At 46.3% G+C, this 8,864-nt stretch overlaps 1 protein-coding gene across 2 annotated transcripts in view; it reads right to left on the reverse strand.

Annotated features, from left to right (window-relative positions):
* DLGAP4 (discs, large (Drosophila) homolog-associated protein 4) overlaps positions 1 to 8,864 on the reverse strand; it is a 58,286-nt gene that overhangs the window by 36,733 nt on the left and 12,689 nt on the right. Inside the window, exon 1 of one of the 2 annotated variants that reach the window (XM_009329337.1) lies at positions 8,819 to 8,839. The exons of the other annotated variant lie outside the window; for it this stretch is intronic. The gene's annotated coding sequence lies outside the window, so the exon portion shown is untranslated. Of the gene's footprint in view, positions 1 to 8,818; positions 8,840 to 8,864 lie in introns of those variants that run through there. 2 annotated transcript variants of the gene reach the window in all.

Consider the following 8,864-nt stretch of genomic DNA (forward strand, 5'->3'; position numbering starts at 1 on the left):
TACATTAAGACAACCCAGCTGTCCCCCTTCCCATCCCTGTTCCACTTACTGCTAGGGAGTGCTGCAGATGACTCTTGTGCAGCCTAACAAGGTGAGCAACAAGCACTTGCTGCCTCTCAAGGCAAGAAATACAACCACAACCTCAACACACAAACAGTTAAGCAACTGCACTCTAAGGAACATGTACAGAGCTGGAATCGCATCACTTGAACTTAGGCATTTCCAGTATCTTTGAGAACAGTGGCACAGCTTTTCACGGCCTGGTACCTAACAGGCTATGAAGTACCAATTCAGAGGTGTTATTAAGCATCCTGCTTTCTGGAAGTATTTACCAATACTAGAAAAATTAGACCTCCTATTCAGAGACTCCTTAACTAAGGAAATTCATTCACTTGTTTTATTAATGAGACTTCACCATAAAGCCAGCTAAGAAAATTATTCATAAATCTCACACATAAGAGGAAAACGGAATGCTTTATCTTTAGTTTTGAGATACTGGAACATGCAGAAACTTTTCAGAGAGACCAGCGTTCCCACATGCACAAGTTCCCCTTTCAGCAGACACTGCTGGATTATTTCCTTCCTACATTTATGGTTGTAGCTATGTGAAAACCCCAGCTCTGGTCTTCACCACTTAAGAGGTGCAGGAAAACAGCTACCAAAAGGACCAGCCCACAAAGCTGAGAACTGCAGCCAGTGCTTCCCAACAAGAGACGCTCCACCGGCAGCCTACCGACACTGTTCACTGGACCTCAACGCATTACACAAGACAAACTCCAAGTCAACGCAGCCATAAGCAGCCACACTCAATCAAGAGCAGTGCTGAGTTTGGCATGAATCAGCTGCAGTACGCATGAACAGGCTTGGAGGACCTCAGTACAAGAGGCCAATTGAACAGCATCCACTGCCCCTTCAAATAAGAAAGGCTGTTAAGTAACTTGAAGTCAACTGCGTGGAAAGAGTAGACAGAATATATGACCGTAGGTCTGCCCATGTCACAGCACAGCATGCACAGGTATTTCCTAAACCAGCACAGACCAGCTTCCTCCTGCATACATTCACTCTTCATGAAAACCTCAAAGGACCTGGAAAACCTGGGCAAGGGCTTAAGCACAAGTTGTGGCTTCTGGGGACACTTACTGCAGGAGGTTATGCTGCCTCTGTGGCCAGGTGTGCAAGTTTTCAAAGTTACTAGCTATTCACAAGCTTCTTGCAATCCTGCAAACAGGATTAAGCACCAGCCAGTCTTAACACTGTTGAAGTTAAACTGGCAGCTCAGCTTTCAGCACCAGGAGTTCAGATCAAGAAATGCATCTGACAGTATTATCCAGCTATGCTTCCCTTCTATCTTTAAAGTTTCCCAGTGTTGTACAAACCACAGTGCAGCAAGTCTGCCTAAAATATGCAAATACCACTGACAGAAGTGATTCACATCCTTGAAATATGTCATTACTGGCTAGACAAGGAGATCTTTAAGACTGAAAACAGCCAAGTGCCACCCCTGTCCACTTTTTGTTTGCCCTGCATATGACACCACATTAGTAAGCACTGCTCAACGTGAGTGAAAAGAGCCCAGGCAAACGCAGACTTTGGTTCACTAAGGTATTTTCCTTCTGCTGAGGGGTTAGAAAAGAACAGACAAGACAAAGAGCAAATGCATTTTTCTTTAAAGCAAAAGGAAGGACTCCATTATCTTTTGCCACTCACTGACCAGCAGTTACTAAGAGGTGAAGAGACAGCAAGAAAGAAGTCCTACTCTGTTATTCTGAAGCATGGCAGCTGAGCTAGATGGGAACCTGAGGCTTCCAGACATTCTTAAGTAACTGCACTTTTAGTCATCTACTTAGGAGCACCTGACAGCTCTGCATCATCTACTTTTCTGTATAACAGTTTGCTTTGAGCACAAATCCATATCTTGTTAACCTCCATCTCTGGGTGATGTTTACAGGAGCTCTGTTTACCTTTGAACAAGTATACATGGCCATTGCTGCTACGGGATCAGGCAGCTGTAGTTTTGAAGTCTTTATCAGAGATCACACAAGACAACTTGATTTTTGTCTCCATGTCCTGGCTTGCAGCATGCCGCCTGTTGACTTACGATCTGAACAAGCACTTGGTGTCACAACCCTTAACCAACTGCTGCTGAAAGAATGCCTGAAACTTCAGTGCTGGCAAGATGCCCAAATCTGTAGCAATTTTCACTACCTTAAGTGTCAGTGCCCACTCACCTTTTAAGTTTGTATATTGCTTACCATCCTGTAGGTGATCATCTTCTACAAAGATATCTTTTTAAACTTGTTTGTATGATGGGCATGTGCCCTTATGTCTAAATTTCAGAAGTGTCAGTGCCCACTCACCTTTTAAGTTTGTATATTGCTTACCATCCTGTAGGTGATCATCTTCTACAAAGATATCTTTTTAAACTTGTTTGTATGATGGGCATGTGCCCTTATGTCTAAATTTCAGACAACTCAGTAGAACACCACATTAATTTGCAGGATATTAGGTTTTATATTTCTGTTCCCACCCTCAAGTACTCAGTCTACCTTGGCTAGCACCTCAGTTTTTCCTTCTGCAAGTGCATCAATTGTTACAGGTGCCAGCCAAGCCAGTGTGTGGGATTCAAGAAACCTGCAAGTACTGAGGAAAGGGGTTTGGCATGCGGGACAAGGATATCATACAATGCAATTGCAAGGTTACAGCATCTGTTGCTTAAAGTTGAAGTCCAAGGTGGTCAATGTAGCCCTGCCGGTAGAAGCAGGTAAGAGGCTGCAGACCAGGAGCAAGGAAGCCTGGTGCACTGGCATTTGCATAGCTGCAACAGAGGAGGGGGTCTCTGCCTCTCCTGCTGACCTCTTGCTCCCCAAAGCAGCAGAACACCAACCCAGTTTTCCTTTGGCTTTGTAACAGCAGCCATGGAAGAACCGAGCAGAAAGCAGGCAACGCCCAGAGATTTGTTGCTCATGAGAGCTGCTCCGTTCAGCCCATTCCGGAGCTGGATGACTCCATTCCTCACCAGCAAGAGTTATCTGCTAGAAGCAACGGGGAAGAGCAGCTTCCAGGCTCCCCCACAGAGGGCCATTAATGCAGTCAGGTTCTTCATATTTTTGAAAGACAGGGGTACAAAAGCAGCCTACACAGCATCTTCTAACAAACTCACTATATATAATGGATTATTCAGAACCCAGCACTGGAGGTTATATGGTGGTCAGATTATCTGATATATACCCAGCATTCAAGTCTGCCAAAAGTCATCACTGGCATAGGAACAGAGCAACTGAGAATATCAGACCATATCATCCACAGAATTATCCCCAGTTAACCCCCTAGGGCACAAACAAGTTTGGGGGATAAGGAACTCCGTGCAGAGTCTTACTCTGAAAGAATAAGCCATTTCACAGCAACTTGCTCGTGTAGTAAAGGAATTTGTTGGGGTTAACTGTGTTCAGACAAGCCCATGAGTAAGGACAGAAGGACTAGTTTCCTTCTAGGAAGCAATCTATTCAACCCTTTAACTGAAATCTCCAAATACTTTGGAATTAGCTGTTTTGCTGTATTAAGGGAAATTTCATCTCACCTTTCCCATAGATGAGGTAGTTTTCTACACACACTGAAAACTAAAGCATGCTAAAAATATAGCTAAACTTCCAAAGCATGCATAATTTGTACACGAGCTTTTAACTCTTTTCCTGAATGACATCTATCTGCAAACTGTAGTCCTAAACAATTGCAATCTTAGACCTTCATGCATTCATTTTCTCCTCTACAGTAACTATAGTGCTAGAAGTCTTAGAGTCAAGTCAGTCAAGTAGCCTTGGCGTGGGTTGCTCTACAGCCTTTGTAGCAATCAGGACAGATGCAACCAATGTCAGGAGAGCACTAAAACATTTCCTACCCTCTACAGTTTTTAACCAATGTTGGTTAAAAGCAGGTTTTCGCATCTTTGGCCAGACAGCTAGCTATTTTAAGATCAACAGCACTACAAATTAACAAATGCAACTGGCCTTCCAGTCACATTTTCCTCCTAAACATGACACTTATCAAGGGTTGCAAGGGAACAGACAAGGTGAAAAACACTTTGTCTTCATGCTATGAGCTGCTCTAGCCTTTCATCTTAAAAACCCCACAATTCAGAAAATAAATTAGAAAAAGAAGGAGTCTGTCAGCAGAACTGCTGGAAAACAGTTTTGATCCTTTCAGGAAAACAGCCAGAAATTTCGCACACTGAAAAAGTCAACTTGTTTCAGCTTCCATAACACATGAAATTTTATCCCTTTTGTCTGAATACAAGGCTGTTAACACAAGCAAGCACAAGGGAGAAGATGTACTATTGTGCTTGCCAAGCAAGCGCCAGCCCCGACAGATTACAATACAGAGCAGCCCAAGCCAAATTGTGCAGGTGTAGTGCACAGGGTCCCTGCTGAGCCGCAGGGGCCAGCACCCAGCAGTATGAAAGCACCCCAATCTCACCCCCGAGCTCCAGATATACCCCACGAACAGGGAAAATCTGCATGTCCCCTCCCTACTATCAGACTAATACAAAGAAAAAAGTTACAGATAACTTTTCTGTGATAGCTATGACAAAGCCCCTTTATCAAAACCAACAAATAATTGGAAAGCATTAGCTGCCTGCTTGACAGGTCAGGCACTGAAGACCGTCCTGCCTCCCATTAATCAGCAGGAGATTAGTTAATATTTGAGTAGGCTGTTACAGCTCAAGACACAGTATCAAGTACACTGTGCCATGCTCTCAACCAGACCCCTTACAAGAAAATGGATAAAGCCGAGGACAAATGCATGGAAGAGATTGTACAGAGCAGAACACATCCTCACACACAGTCTTTGCGGTGACGAGTCATGGCATTTCAGGAAATAAGAATGTTCCCAGCATTTTGGCAAAGAGCAGAATTAAGCCATGAAAGAAGCCCAGTTCTGTGCTACGTTACCATCTCCACTGAGCCCATGCATGAGGGCATACAAGTCAAATCTTGTTGGCTTTCATGATCTCATCGCATAGCTCTCAGCAGCCCAGCTAGCCCATTACACACTTAAGTATTCCCACAGTGGAAACAGCTGTCTCAGAAACATTGGAAAGGCAAGAGACCCCAAAAGGTTCCTCAAACTGCTACCCTGGTGATACAACAGCTTTTTTGACTGATGTCAGAGCTAGCTAGACAAGCTCAGTATACCTGTTACCCAGCCACAAGAAGCACCAAGCCCATCGCGCTGTGACTGGAATGCAGCCTAGTGGGTACCTGGGTTTTTAGCATCACCAATGTTTGTTAACAGGGCTGAAGTGAAGCAGCACAGCAATAGAACCATAGAATCATTAAGGTTGGAAGAGACCTCCAAGATCATCGAGTCCAACTGTCAACCCAACACCCCCATGCCCACTAAACCATGTCCCTAAGCGCCTCATCTACCCGTCTTTTAAATACTTCCAGGGATGGGGACTCAACCACTTCCCTGGGCAGCCTGTTCCAATGTTTAACCACTCTTTCAGTAAAGAAATTTTTCCTCACGTCCAATCTAAACCTCCCCTGGCACAACTTGAGGCCATTTCCTCTCGTCCTTTCGCCAGTTACCTGGGAGAAGAGACCAACACCCCCCTCGCTACAACCTCCTTTCAGGTAGTTGTAGAGAGCGATGAGGTCTCCCCTCAGCCTCCTCTTCTCCAGGCTAAACAACCCCAGCTCCCTCAGCCGCTCCTCATAAGGCTTGTTCTCCAGACCCCTCACCAGCCTCGTTGCCCTTCTCTGGACACGCTCCAACATCTCAACATCCTTCTTGTAGTGAGGGGCCCAAAACTGAACACAGTATTCGAGGTGCGGCCTCACCAGTGCCGAGTACAGGGGCACGATCACTTCCCTGCTCCTGCTGGCCACACTATTTCTGATACAGGCAAATAGCTGGTGATTTTGGGCTTCCTGCCATTTATTTATTTATTTTAAGTAAGTGAGCTCAACAACAGATACGGCAATGAAGATAGTTTTGAGAAAGTAGTTATATTACACCTCTTCCACCATCGCTACCGAAGCAACAGCCTTAAAGTCGCAGCTGTAATTCAGGCTCATTTAAAAGCTCTGTATCTTCCCTGAAAGCTATTGAGCTGCTCTGCTTTCTCCTCCCAGCTATTGATTACTGGGGTGGACGGGGAGGGGGGGAATATTAACAACTGCCTCCCAGCCACTTTTCAGTGATGCCATAGCTTGTGACATCATGATTGTCTCCATGGTGACACAGCAACACAACTGAATCTGAACAGGAGGAGGCCAATTAGAACAAGAAAGCTCTTTCATGGCTGGAAGCATAGCAATTGACAGAAATAAGAGAAGCTGTTACAGAAAGTACATTGTTCCAACAATAAAAACCTTGCTTTTAGTTTGCCAGGTGAACCTAAAACCCCCAAACCATGGCTAAATATAAAAAAGCCCTTCTAGACTGGAAAACCCGTGATATCATTAGCTTCTTTCCCAGCTCTAAAGACCACTGAGCACAGGCTGGATCAGAGACATCATTTTTCCTCTCCCCTCACGTCAAGTTCTCCTTTCCATTGTAGCCTGCCCACATGCTTAGGAGGCTTCTCAGCCCATCACACTCAAGCAAAGCCTCCCAAGTGCCTTTCAACTTGCTAGAATTAGCATGCACGTGTGTGTGTGTGGGGGGAACACACAAAAGAAACCAACCCAAGGCCGCCAATCCATAGTGACTCATGCCAGCTAAGACTCCACCTTCAAGGATTTGAAACAGATGATATGAACAAGATCTGGAGCCTCTAGGTATCTACATCATGTTGTTTTCAACCTCCAAATCAGTAAGAGACATACAGGAGCAATCTCTGCTAGCGTAAGTTAAATTGTTATGGTGCTGTTGGGGTCACATTAAGCCAAATCTGACTCCCTGACTGATCTCCACTCTCCACCCTACAGAGCATGTTAATCAGGAAGCGCTTGCTGCAGTCCCAGAGATGAGGCAACTGCTGTATGGCTCCAAAGTGGCCGGGAGCAACACAAAGTTAGCAGGAAGCCCCGAGGGCAGAGCAGCTGTTTAGAGTGTACCACGATCAGGCTTTAAGCCTTAGGCACCTCTACTTTGTCTATACATTCAGCCCATTAAATACTAGCTACGTTCAGGAGTACATTTGCAGCATTTTTCTTTTTTCAAGCAAGCCTAAACGCTGCAGCAGTCCATGAATAAGCTTGGGGTATACTTTCCAAGAAAGCAAGCTTGACGGTGTAAGCCGCAGCATGAAGTCAGGCCACCTGGAGCGAGGAGAGCTGCACCCAACACAGCAGCTCGAGCACAGCGATACCGAAGACGCTCATGACTGGTGGTTGAACCTTCAAGGGTAACGCTGCTTCCCAGGGCTGCAGTGAGCAGACCTATTCTGTTCCTCTCCTGCGGTTCGATGGGAAAGAGAGGCATGTCACTCTTGACAGGGGAAACTGAGCACACGGGTCCCTAGTACTGGCAAGCTCATGGCATGTGGAGGCTGGGCAGTAATCAGTTTAGCAGCTGTTTTGTGATAAGGGGCACAGCTGGCTAAAACTCTAATTGAGCCAGCTTAAAAAAAGTGATGCTGAAAAGCATCACACCATAAGAATTAGCATGAAATAGATTTAACAGGTACCCTTAACAACAACTGCAGCAGAAGCAGTTCTCAGTCATAATCCATCCAAGTGAGAGCCTTTGTACCCAACACTTACTAGCCCCTACCTCAGTCTGGTAAAACTATTTCACATGCAACAGCAGGACTTGAGTTAAGGCATTAACAGTGACTAGGGTTCCTGCTAGGATTCACCCAGCCACTAAACACGAGCCATCCTGTGGGATACTTCTAAGAAATGGGACAACAGGACTTTCTCAAGCCACTGTCACCTGTGAACACAGTTGGTTCAAACAGCAGACGTGCACATTCCTGCGTGCGTCCTTCTGCAGGACGGCACACCTGAGCAGCTCCGGTTTTCACAAGCTACAGTTCTACCCTTCAAAAAGGTTTTTGTTCATTCTGGCCTCAGCATCCCTGCTACATGAACTCTCTCACCCAGAACTGCAATCACATCCACCTGCTGTCTGACCACATACCATCACCCATATCCAAAGCACATTTGCTAACAGAGCAAGAACTAGAAGAGAGCAGAAAACATGATGAAGTATGAACCAGGCCTTGCAGCACTGGAAAAAGACATTAGCTACAGAAGGGAAAGCAACCCAAGAGAAGCAGAAATAATGACTTTGGAAATAGCCAGCCTCTGAAGTTATTTTTAGAGCTGCCTCCCCCAGCACCAAAGATATTCAGAGCCCTTGAAAAACATAAATCAAAGGTAAGCACACAAATAGCAGTGCCAGAAGACAGACAGTGCTTCAGAGTTTACTGCTGTCACAACACCAGCAGCCTAAATGGCTGGCCCAGTTCTGTCCTTTGATTCGAGGAGGCCTCATTAGTCTGAGCTCTGCTTTGCTCTGCCACAGCAAGCTCACAGGAACTTCACCAGCTCCACTGGAGTCGTGCCACACGTGTGCCAGGGGAAATAACGAGCGCTGCTCCGTGCCCGGGGCCCGCGGCAGGACAGCCGTCACCCCGCCGTCGGACAGCACCGAGCACAGCACTTTAAAGAGGGAAGACGACAGGCAGGCACTGTCGTCCTTGCTTTTTAAAGCTTGCTGTTATTTAAGGCCCAGGACGACAGGTTAGGGAGCGTCTCCTCTGCACGCTCTACAGCCCTCTACCTTTCCAGCTCAGCCACCTCCTCAGACAGACTGGGCCGGGAGAGGAGGGGCGCGCACCCTACCCACACCTGACGCCGGTGGAACTCACCCGCGTGAGCGGGGCTGGCGTCACCCGTGCAGGGGCTCGGAGCCCA

This window comes from Pygoscelis adeliae, unplaced genomic scaffold (genome assembly GCF_000699105.1).
Source record: "Pygoscelis adeliae isolate BGI_AS28 unplaced genomic scaffold, ASM69910v1 Scaffold407, whole genome shotgun sequence".
Taxonomy (NCBI): Eukaryota; Metazoa; Chordata; class Aves; order Sphenisciformes; family Spheniscidae; genus Pygoscelis; species Pygoscelis adeliae.